Genomic DNA, 14,023 nt, shown 5'->3' with positions numbered 1-14,023 from the left:
ATCTCATGGTTTGTGTGTTCCTCTCTGAGTATTCATTATGGTGCTAAAATAAAGCGGTAACAAAATGAGAAGAGAAAAAAATGAAATGTGAAGAAAGGGATTGATTCTATGCTAATTGTACTTTCCTTACCACAATTTGGCTCGCTCTTGTTCAGTATAAAATAGGCTTATTTATTTTTAATGAGGCAAAAACCTATTTCTCAGGCGTAGTCACCATAATAGCCTAGGGTTATTTCCGAGACCTGCTTTATCAGTGGGCTTCTTTCAAGATCAACAGAAAAGACACTTGTCTCAAATTATAAATGATTTAGTGTCTAATTAATTTTCCTTAACCCCAGGTGTGCTGTATACATTTTAGTTTGGTATGATGAAGTTGGCAGTTGTAAGTATGCATACACATAGCTGTGGTGATGACCACACAGATTCTAGGGGAATCTGCCCCAGGGAACCAGGTGGACAAGTCTAGGAAAGGTGCACCTTCTTGGGGCCTATAGTTTTTGGCACGCTGGGCCCCCCGTAGGGACTCAGGTGAGCCTCGGTGATCAATCACTGATGCTTTTTGTCAGATGAAATTCTCCCATCAGTCAGTCAGGCAGGGCCTCAGGTGGTAGGTGATAGTGCAGACACTGTGGGATCAGGGCGAGCTCCCACATGTACAACTACACTGATCCCACACACAGGTGGAGATTTGTCATGGGCTGGTAAGAGCTCATCTGTGATTGAATACGGCGCTTGAATGTGACCCACGCACACACATGCGTAAATTAAGTCCATGTGAACTTGGGTGTATGTTTGTATGCATTTCAAAATCTGTGACAGCATTCCCACATGGGCTGTTTCTACATTTACCTTTTTGTGTTACTTTGTAACTTCAGCGCACAAATGCGCATGCACTGTGTATAACACTTATGACTTGTTCATAAAAATTCACACCCAGACACAAACCGCTGTCTTTTTTTCCCTCATACTGCAATCAAAAGCAAATGTATGTCTGCCTGAAGGGACTCTTTAAACATGCGTCCTGGAAGATTTATGGCGGAGTTTAGAACTTAATTGTGTTGGTTTGTTATTGGAAAAAGACAGGTGGGGACTGAGCTGAGACCTGTTTTATCAATTTGGCTGTGTGTCTTTCAGTGTATCTTAAGGTATTGGCGTAATACAACCCGTGTTTTACTGTAATTCCACTTTTGATTTAGAGGTGTCTGTTTCTGGCAGGGTCTGTGGTGAATGCTCCCTCTACAACCACGAGCTGTGGAGAAAGTGGCTGGAGGTGATTGGGTGTTACCTTGTGTGAATCCTGTGTCAGAGACGAGTCATCAAGAACGGTCAACAAGTTCATCAAGTAAAGAAGAAAGGTGAAGGGTGAGTCCTCTTTTATCACGTGGATCCAGTGCATAGAGCCATGTATTGAAAGATCAAATCCAATATATATTCTGTCCACTTTGCTAAAGTACTCTAAGACTATTTACTTTTGGTACCAGTGTCAGTTTACGGTTACTAAATCGTTGTTTTCAAACTTTTGGTGTTTAGTCCAGACACACGTATGAAGGTCCTGCTACCAAAAGCCAGTCTAGGCCAACTGAGCTGGACAAAACCCATTACAGAGCTCAAATGACGCTTGCTGGGTAGACTGGCATCAGTCAAACCCACAGGCTGCCCTGGGGTCACAGCAAAGCTGGCACTTAGAGTTTTAACACACAGACTGCACACACATTATCCAGCTAATGATGGAATTACAGCACTGACTCACCATGTAGCTACATGTAAGCGATGGGAGGACAGCAATAGATTATCGTCTGAGAAAAGAGGCACTTTCCCAGGAAAAGCAGCTGTCATGGAGAAAGAGAGAGGGAAAGAGTAAGAAAGGTGGAGATGGACATAAACTCCCGAGAATGGAGGTTTAGATGATTGTAATTATGGCTCTCTATAAAACACTCAATACTGTCATTAACATTGAGTCATATGTCCATGCAACAGAAAGGGGTGTTTAAAGGGATGTGTCATCAGTGTCTGAGGTTGGGATCGGTAGGAAAGGTTTATACTGGAAGGGGATAAGATATACGGACTGTCCTTTAAAATTGGCAAAGTCAATAAACAAGTATAACACATCCAAGAGGATGTAATGGATTACAGTAACTGTGTATTTGTGTGTGGTATTTGTGTGTGTGTGTGTGTGGGAGTACAGATATGTGCATGGTTCCATCTGCTAGTGAATGCTTATGCACTCATGGATCTTTATTAACTTTATTAAATATTGTAGGGTTTTAATGTTTATTTGAATATGCACTCATGCAGTTGGTGTATGAGTGTGTGGAGATCCTGAGGTGTCTGCCTTAATACGAAGAAACTATAAGGACGACTATAGGCTGTTGCGGTGACTCTGTATAAACTCAATGGTCGGCCTGTTTTCTTACTCTGGTTTCTGAGCAAATGTTTGAAAAAGTTCATATTTTTAATGGCAAATCTGACAAAACCATAAATTCACAGTGCGCTGTATTTTTATCCTTTTCACATAATGAAAGTTCCAGAGGACAAAACAGTCCCAGCGAGGGTGGGGTGAATTGCGAGAAAGCAATGTAGGGGTTGGAGGGCGGGGGTAGATTGTGGTTTTGAGGACATAAGAGGAAGGCTCAACTGCACTGGACATGTAGCCATTTGGGAAAAGCAGCTCCAAGAAGTGCTTCTCAGCCTTTACGGCCTGCTCAAAAAAATTGAGCCTTTGAGCAAACAGTGTGCAGGATCTCTGTCGGCTTTTCCAAGTGAAATCTAATCGAGCTGAGTCTAACTATTCTCAAGCAAAATGGCTCCAAGTTCAATTACACATTACAAGCCGCATGACAGTTTCCATTGTGCAATACTCACTCTAACAAGACTATGCTAAATTGTCCAGGCATCCCTGTTCACACTGGAGTCAGTGTGCCGAGACAGGAGGGAAGGGCCCTTGACAAGAGGCCCTCTTAACTACTCTATTATGGTAACACATACCTGTAGAGAAGCAGACACCTGAGACCCAAAGCCAAGCAGCTAGAGGCAACTAACTAACGTTGCTTCCATCTGGTTGCACCCTCTTGTACTTGACTGTTGTCAAACTGTTGTGGGTCTAATGCTTTTGTGTTGATTGTGGGAGTCTGAGTCATGAGGAGATTATCCAGTGGCCCTACAGCCTTAGGCTTTGTTCTTGTAATGAATACAAAAACACCCTTTTCTTTATGCTCTTCTTAGAAGATTGTCTATTCTATAGGCAAATAATATGTTTGCCATCTTCATAAATGTATTGATCAACTGCAGCAGTTTACACTTTTTTGATAGCGGGCCTTAGTCTATTCGCGGGTGTAATTCACAGCTCACCTATTTTACTTTCTTTCCCTCTGGTTGGCACAGAGAAGAGAAGAGAAGAGAAGCCCCTCTTCGCAGTTAGACTGCTGTGGTGGTGGGAATGCTGGAACCAACCCTGTTAAAACTCGAAAACATTCCCCTTCAAACCACCATGACTGAGGAGATTAGGTCCTCATCCGCTGGAAAACAGTCTTATTTCCTAAAGATATTTGGGGCGTTTAATTTAGAAACAATGCTGGCTGGTGCACTGAGCCCATTTATTGCATGCTTTTTTACAGCCATTCTAGAAGTTATTCAAAAAAGGTAAATTAGTGGCTCTGTAAAACGTGTTCAGATGCACACCAAATACATTGGTGTCAGGCTTAATTATTTCCCCAGATGAGCCTTTTCTTGTTTCTACACCCATTAAAGTCAAGGGAACAGAATCAGAGAAACATGCATTCCTGCGTACCCAGTATAGTCTTTGTAGAAGCCATGTCATTGATGACACCCAGCTATATACATATTTCATTGGGACATGCATATTTTACAGTGTAATCCTTGGCACACCACTGCTTTGTTCACAGTATGTGGAGAGGCCTGAAGAGTGGGAGGTTTTCTTTTTGTGGGTCGTGTTATATCAGCAAGGGAAAAATAAGGAAACTCTAAATGTGTTCTGACAGTCAGAATCATTTCACTGATACTTTGAAGCCTTTGATGATCATACAGGAGGCTGCCAGTGGGGAAAAAAGGGACACTGCCTGAACATCCTTAGATTGTTGTCCTTTTGGTCCTTATTTGTTACCAGAAGCCGACCGTTAATAAATTCTGACTAATTATCAAGGCAGAATGGATCTTTAATTTTCTATTGTTATCCATATTTTGCATTTAATTCCATCGCCTTCAAAAAGTTTGACAGCATTGGCATTACTACACAAAAACTCATGTTATTTCATTTAAAGGCACTACGTTCGGGAATGCACGGTGAAATTTAATGGCATCCCGAAGATCGCTTACTCACAATCCAACACAAAGTTATAGGCCTCTGCAGACTATACAGGAGCTGAGCGAAGCCAAATGTGCTTGTGCAGCAAACATGATTGCATGTGGTAATTTCCTGTGCTTTCTCTGCATGGCGTTGTGGTTGAAGGAGTGATTATACTGTTCCAGAGAAATGCTAATGTATGTGTTCACAAGAGACATAACATCCAGACACAATTAAAAGCACAAACAAGTGTCAGCCAGTGTTTGTGTTAATAACCGGGTTCGGTGGAGAGGGAGTTAGAGGGAGAAAGACAGAGAGGAGAGAAAGGGAGTGTGGTCACAAGCACGTGTAGCTTGCACTCAATGGAGGAAAGAATGGCAGCACTTATAAGCGGAATCCAACTGGAAACAAGGAGGGGAGTTGTGTGGTTGCTGGGATGAATATCGACGGTTAGGCCATACACCCTCCCCCACACCCCCAACTTAAGCGGTTCCTCCCAAGAACCCCCCCACCAACAGTACTAGGCGTCGAGTCACTGCAAAGTTCACAGGAGTAACTTCAACCGTATCACTCACAACTAATAGCTCTGTGTACTCTGGCTACTCATGCTACCAGCACTTGATCATTGTGCTGTGTTAGGTGCCTCTGGTCCTTCTCTCTTTAGATTCCGCCTCATTCATCCATACAGAGTGTGGAGACAGAATTCAGTAAAAGTTTTCCCTAACTGCTGGTCAAAAAATGCCTGCGGTCAGTGTCAGCTTGGGAGGAAACATGAGATTCTGAACAAGCTCATACGCAAATAACTCAGACTGGATAACATATATGCCTGACACAGAGATTAGGGAGACAGAAATACTTTTTTGTATCTTAAACGCAACTTAGAAATAATGTGTTTGATGGCTAAATATCCATAGCAGCAAGTGTTAATTTTAAATAACAGGCATGCGTGTTGTTGCAAAGTACACATGCAGATATGTGGACAGACACAAGAGGAGTTGCACACAGGAGATTTGAGTATATATCTTCATTAGCAGCAGATTGACCAGTGTTAAGATTTGCTAATACTAATGAGACTGGGGATTCTTCCTCACTGATGTTTTCTTTATTGATCGCAGGCAAGTACATCCTAGTTGGTGTAACTCCCTCAGAACCTATGACTGATTAGTACTTATTGCTTAGTGTTTACACTTGCCTAAACATGATCTGACATACATTCAGAAATGTGAAAAGACATATTTTAGTCTGAAAAAAGAGAAGATAGACAGACCTGAAATATATGCAAGAAATCCAGCTCTTTACCTGTGGTGTTTTTGATTTTTAGAGTCGTGTATTATCTTACAGTGACATTTTTTTCCTTTGGATTTGGGAGTGATCATGCCAGATGTTGGTTTCTGATCGCCTACGGTAAAAACATGACACAACACGAATCAAAAACAGATCCCTCTCTCTTAAAACACTATTGCTCATTCATTCAGGGGAAGATCACATATCGTGTTCGTCTGTTGCCAAAACACAAAGTGTCTCAAACTATTCCAAGATTACAGCCCGAGATAGCTCTGCTTATCCATCTGTCACCATACAAAGAGCTATCTTTTCTTGTTTAAGTCACTCAGGCTCAACGTCTAATCTGAAGCGTGTGTTTGTATATGTGTGTTTGTGTCAATCTCATACGCGGAAAAGCACTCCAAACAAGCACTTATTAAGAAAGAATGTATAAGCCAGAAAACCGGTCAGAATCTCAACCCCCCCACTCACCCATTCACAAACACACACACACACACACACAGTTACATTCTGCTTCCTGTCTGCATTCTTTGATTCTTTGTATTTGATCTCAGAATATTAATTATTCCAAAAGACACACTGTTTTACATCTAGCATACTTGGCTGCACGGAACCATATTTTGTGATCATATACACTCATGTGTGGTAGGTTAAATCTTTTAAATATATGAAATATATGAAAGTTTCTCCTTGATACCCACAGCGTAGGTGCGCTGTTTGATAATCTCAAGAACAAGGAAGGATCTTTTCCTCACAAGGTCAGCCACTTAACTACACAGTAGCAGACATTGCTACTGATGGCTGGTGACTTACAAATCATAAGTATTGATCATGGCAGAGATACTGAATGTAGGGCAGACGGTAAAATCACATCCACTTAGTCTTAATAGCCCACATTAAAGCAATTATGCACACAAACTAGGGCTGTGTAAAAGTATGCATATTATGACGGTCAATATATCTTTTTTTTTTTTTTTTAATTTCCATTTTTATTCATGCACTTTGGTAATGAATCACAGTTTTGCTTGATATTGACTGTTTCAGGTGGGACACCTGTAATTGGCTGAACAACCTATTATCAGCCTCATATTTTGTAACAGCCTTGTAGGCAAAACTGCTCTAGTCAATGACATAATGTGCGCAAGGTTTTTATATGTGTGTCAATACTCATGTATTTACTAATGACTGTTCGGGCACTGACTGGTGACCTGCTAATGAAGTCGGTGCATTTGTGTGTCAGTCAACAGGTCAAGGACGGTAGAGTCATCGTCTGCTAGTGCGCAGACTCGTAGGATACCATATTTTTGTTCAATTCAGGTAATTTCTTTTTAACATCTATAGCGGAGAAGCTTGAATTTCAATGCTTTTCTCAACATATTATTAATTTTGCTTAATGAGATCATTTTGATACGTTTGAATAAATATTTGCTGTATTAAAATTGGCTTCATGATGATTTTGGGACCCTTTGCTTCAAACTTGAATATTTATTGCATGCGGTCAAATAAGAGTTTGTGCTTTGTCAAGCAAAAAATAAAATAAAAAAAAATCCCCTAAAATCAACCATTAAATTTTTGCAAATATTATGTGAAAAAGCTCTGGTCCACACACAACCATCATTCCAGAGACCAGAGCTCATGCGTTTAAGGAAGCTGAAGCATCATTCATTAAAATTCCAGGATTCCCACAAGCAACAAACAGTATAATTATGACTTATCATTGATATATGTAAGTGAACCTGCTGACCGTTGGTTCAATGTGTTTCCAATAAAAGAAACTTTTATTTTTTTAACTTGCAAAGATGAGACTAAGATTACATTCTAAAAATACAACCAAGCTGCATAACAGGAGATCTGAAGTGTTCCCATCCAGCATAAAGTATACAGCACAATAAGTTGTAAGATATGCATACTTGTCAAAAAACTGAAATGGCTTGTGAAGCAAAACACCCACTTAGAAACTTCATTTTTAACGCCATTTTTCACTCTGTTGATTCCATCTTTTGTTTAATAACCTCTTTCCCCGTCGTTTTCATCTGCTTTAAGATGAAACATGCTCATGAAAAATTTATCGCTGTGATCTGCATATGCCGATTCCCCTGATTGGGTTGCCATCTCTTGTTTTGAGGAAAAGGAATGAAAGCAATAATAGGCAGCACTGAGCGAATCTCAATTTCTCCTTTTGACAAATGCATTTCATCTCCGCCATGCCAGCTAAAGGGGTTATCACAGCCCGAATAGCCTGTGCTTGAACCCCTCCATCCACTCCATCAAAAAGAGAGAGGAAGAAAAAGCAAGGGAGGTCCATGAATATTTAAAGAACTTTAACTGGTAACATTTAATGTGAAACACATGATAGGCAAGGCACCACTATATTTGCACTGGCTTCTCACTATACTTACAAGGACTTTATATTCTTCTAATTTTAACTACAAATTCTGGGGTTATGATATATGGGCAAATTACATGCATGTTATTTCAGGGGGAAACTGTGGCATGTGCTATTTTGCACCGCGTGCTTAGAAGTGCCAGCATCTGTGGAGGAGCAAGCACACTAGAAAGAGACAGAAAGTGAGTTTTCTCAGAAAACTTATGTCATCACGCTCTTTCATTATCTAACGTTGGCACCCAAGAGATCGGCATTGCCTAGAAGATATGGGTTATAATTGGTTTTATTGGTTTATTGTCAGTGCGAGGAAGCTCTTTGATGTATTTAAGGGACCAACCTAATGAATCAGTGAATGCAGAATCCAGTCTATCCAGGGAACTGATCTCATAGGGGGTGATGGTGGGGGTGGGGATGTATTTATGTGTAGTAGTGGTGGTGTTTAAGCAATGTATTATATAGTTGCAAGTAACGGTGAACAAGCCCAGACTCAATCAAGCCCAGTTGACCAAAGAACTGGGAATAGGAAGGCATGTGGTGTAATCAAGTGTAAACATCCCATACAACGTTGAGTCGAGAGATATGTGACCCCAGATTTATGGGAGCAGGCTGGGTGAAGGGGCTGGTCTTATTTAGCAAATATGTAGACGTGCTTTTGACCCCAGAGTGACCGCTTCACAAGCACAGTACCATTGCCATACACACTCACACACCCTCCCTGCCCTACTAGTCGTTAATCATCATTTGCGGTGAAAGCAGGCCTTGTTTCAACACAATAATGGTATATGCAAACACGTCTCTTTCATTTTTGTAACACAGTAGGTGCTTCCTTTTGTGTATTTGGTGACTGTTGTTGACTCATTGCTAATACTTCATAGCTTCTTGTATTCCTTTTTGCTTTTGTGCTTATTGAGGCTGGTGCATTGAGGTCTGTATGGGGTTACTGTGGTGGCGGTGGTAGTAGAGGGCAGAAGAAGTCGCAGGGATCTAGTTTCCCTCTGCTTTTCCCACAAAAGTGATCAGAGGCTGAAAGCTGAGAGCTCATGTCCCTTGCAGCAGGTTTACTTGTGTTTCCAGTTTAACCTTTTATTAAACTGTCCATTGTGCTCCCCAGTCTGCCCACAGACCATCCGTTACATTCTCATGCCCATCGGGTCAGTTAGGTTAACGGCCAAAAAGAGGTAGCAGGTAGGAGGACAAAACTATCTTCTCTCTGTCACTCTGGAGAAGGCACAATACACTGACAGAGAGAGAGAGAGAGAGAGAGAGTATATACAACTGTTTGATGAGCAGCAGGGCAATAAATTCATTAATCATCATTATATGCCTCATCAAACCCTTTGCCAGTCTCTCCATGGGAGTTACACAAATTAGCCAGTAAAATAGCAGTAATTTTAGAGGAGCTAGGTAAGTGCTTTTTGATTGCTTTCTTGAACAATGCTTCCCCTGACAAGCTAATAAATCAGATCTTTCTATACTTTAAGTGCAGCTACTATGAACCCAATCTGAGCTCCCTAAACAAAAAAAGGAGGCAGTGTGGGACAAGAGGTTTTACTACAGCCAAAGCTCTTTCACAGATTTGTTTTGGATTCCTCTTCTTTATTCTGCAACAAAGAGGCCCGGGTACAAAGCTTTTGATATCTGAATGAACTGCTGTTATGTCTCCAGATGCAACCGGGGATTTTCTCATATTGGCTCAATATAACCTAATGTTTGACTTGAGATGAAAAAGACCTGAGCCAACAGTGACCATATGGTGAAAAATTCAATTAGCTCTTTCTCCTTTTCTTTTTTTTACAGGTCTAGTTTTATACATAGTAGATTTAGTGAGATGCATAGGCAGATGCGTAGCTGCCAACTGCAAGCGTTTGTAGAGAGAATCCTAGCTGGCAGGTGATACATACCTACTACAGTGAGCATATCCTTTCATCCAGATGGTCATTCCATGCAAGACCAACAAATCATTCATCAGACTGGAAACGGCTCCTTTATTGAAAATGAGGTCAATAGATGATTTGAGCCTGGTTTGTGGCTGGCCATGTTAGCCTGCTCCAGGTATTAGCAACTCTCAGTTACTGTTTTAGATGGGACGTCTCAAGTGGGAAGGGATGCAGTTGGAGTAGTTAGCAGAGAGGGGGGTAGTTAGGGGTGGTCTTTATCTGTTAAAGCCCCTCTCTGATGAAATTACCTATTGAAGTTGGCTGTAAACCATGCTGTTAATCAGGGTGCTGCAGCCAGCACACTCCCACTGGCATGCAGCCACTGCTTGATTTATTTATTTATTTATTTATTTTTTGGATGGGTGATAGGGAAGAAAAAGGCCATTTTTAGCCCTTTTATCAACTTAATGTCTGGAACATTCAAGTGTCATGAAGCATGGACAAGAACTAAACTCATTTATTTTTCTTCATGTTTAGGTTTAGATTTGGTTGCCATCTAATTTGTCTTTTAAATTAAAAAATCCAGCTGCTACTTGTGTGTACCAAATTCAGGTCAGCCATTGTAGTTGTTCCTGATTGGACAGTTTGTGAGTTGCAGCACTAGCAGGCACTTTTGCTAAATTGGCACTGAGACACTGTCACACATGGGGTCCGTGCCGCTTGCTTCCTCTCATCGTGTGGGAGTGAGGGCCAGTCTGGAGCAGGGAGTTTTGGATGAGTCGAGCAGCAACGGCATCTCCTTGCCCCTTCTCATTAACGTTCTCTCCACACACCGCTGAATTGAGCACAGCTCAAAATAACTTGGGTGGGGGGTGGAGGGGGTTGGGGTGTTGGAGTCTGTGCCCCGTTTATCTCCATCTTGGGAACTGATCCAATTAAGTAAGTGCCCATTTACATCCATCAGACTACACCAAATTGGGAGGAAAAGTGGGAAGCTCACCACAAACAGAAAGAGCAGTGAGAAAAGGTCCATTTGTTGTGCAAGGTGGTTTGGAGAGGGTAAAGTGTCCCATATGAACAGTGGATAATGGTAATGTTACAGGCAGTCTATGTGTGTGTGTGCTTATGTTTGACTAAGTGTGTGTTCGCAGGCATTATAGCGGTCATTAGGACAGATATCTGTGTGGTAATGTGTAGCAGATGTTGCGAAGAAAGGGATCATTTAAAAGGGCAAATGTAAATAAACAGTCAGGCAGCTTGGTGCCCCTCCTCCCTTGTGGACCCTGTGAAGTCACTGAAAGAAAACAGTTCATCAATCTTCTTCAAAAACATGAATATTGTGGAAAAAGAAGGCCTTATCATAAGTAGACAGACTCCCCTTTGGCTTCCATTAATAGTCCCTTCCATTACTTTTATTTAAGAATATCTTTAATATTTGATTGATAAGAACTTCTCAGTGAGATGGTACACTTTGTAAAATAGCAACGTTTGACACAGAACACAAGCACTGGTGTTAGCTCACCTTTTTGACCAGAATGAGGGAGGAGCCATGTGAAGGTACAGACAGGACCTGTACTGAGTCACAGGAGGAAGAACCTGCCGGTGTCTCCACCTCCAGATTGGATGCACACATTTACTGCTCTGTGGCTGTGCATACCTGAGGGAGTTTGGCGTGAAGTACGCTCTAAGTCTGTGTGTGTGTGTGTGTGTGTGTGTGTGTGTGTGTGTGTGTGTGTGTGTGTGTGTGTGTGTGTGTGTGTCACCATCACCTCCTCTAGGGCAGACCCCCCTAGTGTGAGCACCAGTGAGCCCTTACATGGGCACTGAACACAGGCCCTTTGCAGTCAGAGGGTCAAAAGCTCACACCACACTGCTGTCAGAGCAGAGTGGTCAATGGCCAGGACCTGTCAAGGAGTTAAGGTGCTTTCAGAGAAGGGTATTTCAGTGTATGCATGTATTTGGGTGGTCATTAATATAAATTAAAATTAGACAACTCTGCATAACTGAAACATTACCCAGCACTTAATTTGAATGGGAACCTTTAAAAATGATTTTTTGGGGGGTAATCAACACATAATAATGCACCCATCTCTAAACAGATTTTTTATATTTTCTACTGGAACTGAATCCTTTAGTTCTCCTTACCTGAACTGCTGGCCTCCAAAAACTTCATAGGTCATCACTCTTCCTTAATGTTTTTTCCCTGCCTTGTAGATATGTTTTGTTAATATATATGTGTGTGTGTGTGTGTGTGTGTGTGTGTGTGTGTGTGTGTGTGTGTGTGTGTGTGTGTGTGTGTGTGTGTGTGTAGCGGTGGGGGTGGGTCACTTTAAACATCTCACAGCTGAAAATTACACGTGTAATCTCTCCCAGAGGAGTTCTATAGAGAAATAGAAAAACAGTCCGTGAAGTGCACGAAAATAGTGGTAAATCACTCTCTGCCACCTTATCGGGGCCGCCTTGCCATGTGTTCAAAAGCGTTTTATAACTTCACTTAACATGATCGCTGGAAGTGTAAGAGGCTCGAGAGTGACGCGAATTTGAGGCTTTTAAAGGTGAGCAAATATGCGCTCACGAAAAAATGAAGTCGTTTCACAAGCAGTTAGTCCCACACACGGCCCATGTGAACCTCGTCGACTTCGGACTCAAGTCCGCGCAGATTCTGTCCCTAATTAGCCTTCTCATAGAGGAAATCATGATGATTAAATAGCCGTGATTTTTTTTTTGAACATCACCTAAGGAAAAAAGAAAAACCGAATGCCCATTATGTTGTGACATGTTATGTAAGCATCACAACATAAAATAAATAAATAAAAACGTATTTTCTTTCTTTTAAGCATTATAGCAGCAAAATGAGGTTGCCACTGTGAGCTATTATAGGGTAAACGGAGTTTGAAGAGGTAACGTGAGAATCCGGTGAAATAAGTGTTTTTGCAGCCGTCTGCGAGTCACAGATAAGACCGCGTTTTCTTAAAAAAAAAACAAACCAAAACAAACAAAAAAAGTAAATAAATAGTAAATTAAAAAAAAAACAAACCCATCCTTTTATTTCAGCATTCTTTTAGACATTTGTATCTGGCAAAATTTGTGTTGCTAATCATACCCACTGCCACTAATCTGTGCAGGTCAAGTAAAGCGGGTGTCTATTTACACATTTGAGCTAAATTTGACCCCAGCTTTTATGTGTTGTATCAGTATGCTGTTTATAAGATGTACCGTTTGCTCAGTTGAGTAATCCTTCAGCGATATTGGGAATGTGTGTATCAACAGGTTTTGATTTCACCTTGTAGTCTGACATACAGTAGCATGTGATAGGCCTTCGCAGAACGGTCCAGTGGCAAGTGTGTAATCTGTTTGGGCCTCAGTGTCTTTGCCCCTGCAGCAAATCTCTTGCCAAACCGAGCAGCAGTTTCCAGCCGGTCCGTTCCAAATAGTGTCAAATTAAAGAAGGGTAAACTGATCTACACCAGATTATCCCAGAAACAGCATTCGATATACACGAAATTAAATGAAATTAAAGTTTTAAAAATACTTTACGTTAGTCTGTGCTGTAAAATTTCCCTACAGATTTTTTTTTCTTTTAAAACTTTTCTTTTATTTCGTTTTTTAACCTCCCTAAATATTCGACAAAAACTGGATATTTGGTAAACTGCTAAATTACGTGGATGTCCCAATGATAAACGTGCGCTTTTGGCTTCCCAGATAAGTACAGCAATGAAAAGCATGATACAAGGCCAGAGATGCCAGACTCTCACTTCATTGCACCCCGCCGTTCCCAAAAGTGTCGAAAACAAACAAGAAACCACGGTTTACTCTTGTTATTCATTAGACTTATAATAGCACTATTTTCAGTCACCAGTGAAAGTCTCCCTTATGACACTCAAGCACACACATAAACCTACTTTTAATATGCATAAATAAAACATAATGAGCGGCACATTTCAGGGTTACGTTTTTTTTTTTATGACAAAGGATATAAAATGTCAGTTTCCCCCAGTCTATATATACATATATATATTTACTGTCGGTAATACAAAATTCTAATTACGCAATAATTCGATTTTAGACGCTTGGGTAAATAATGAATTCACTTCTTCTCGTCTAAACAGGAAAATTTAAGAGTTCGTTCAGTACATTTTAATTAGGGGTCAGTTGCTACCCTTAAAATAGATGTAA

The 14,023-nt window shown here is 41.0% G+C and overlaps 1 long non-coding RNA gene across 1 annotated transcript in view; it reads left to right on the top strand.

The window, feature by feature from the left end:
- The window catches only part of LOC120721124, a 36,461-nt gene that overhangs the window by 19,904 nt on the left and 2,534 nt on the right, over positions 1-14,023 (top strand). Inside the window, exons 2-3 of the long non-coding RNA XR_005693117.1 lie at positions 1,216-1,362; positions 6,825-6,901. This is a non-coding gene — a long non-coding RNA (uncharacterized LOC120721124). The remainder of the gene's footprint in view (positions 1-1,215; positions 1,363-6,824; positions 6,902-14,023) is intronic.

Source organism: Simochromis diagramma, unplaced genomic scaffold (assembly GCF_900408965.1).
Source record: "Simochromis diagramma unplaced genomic scaffold, fSimDia1.1 OVJJ01000603.1, whole genome shotgun sequence".
NCBI lineage: Eukaryota > Metazoa > Chordata > Actinopteri > Cichliformes > Cichlidae > Simochromis > Simochromis diagramma.
Note: the sequence above shows the minus strand (reverse complement) of the source record. Positions and strands in the feature narration are given on the sequence as shown.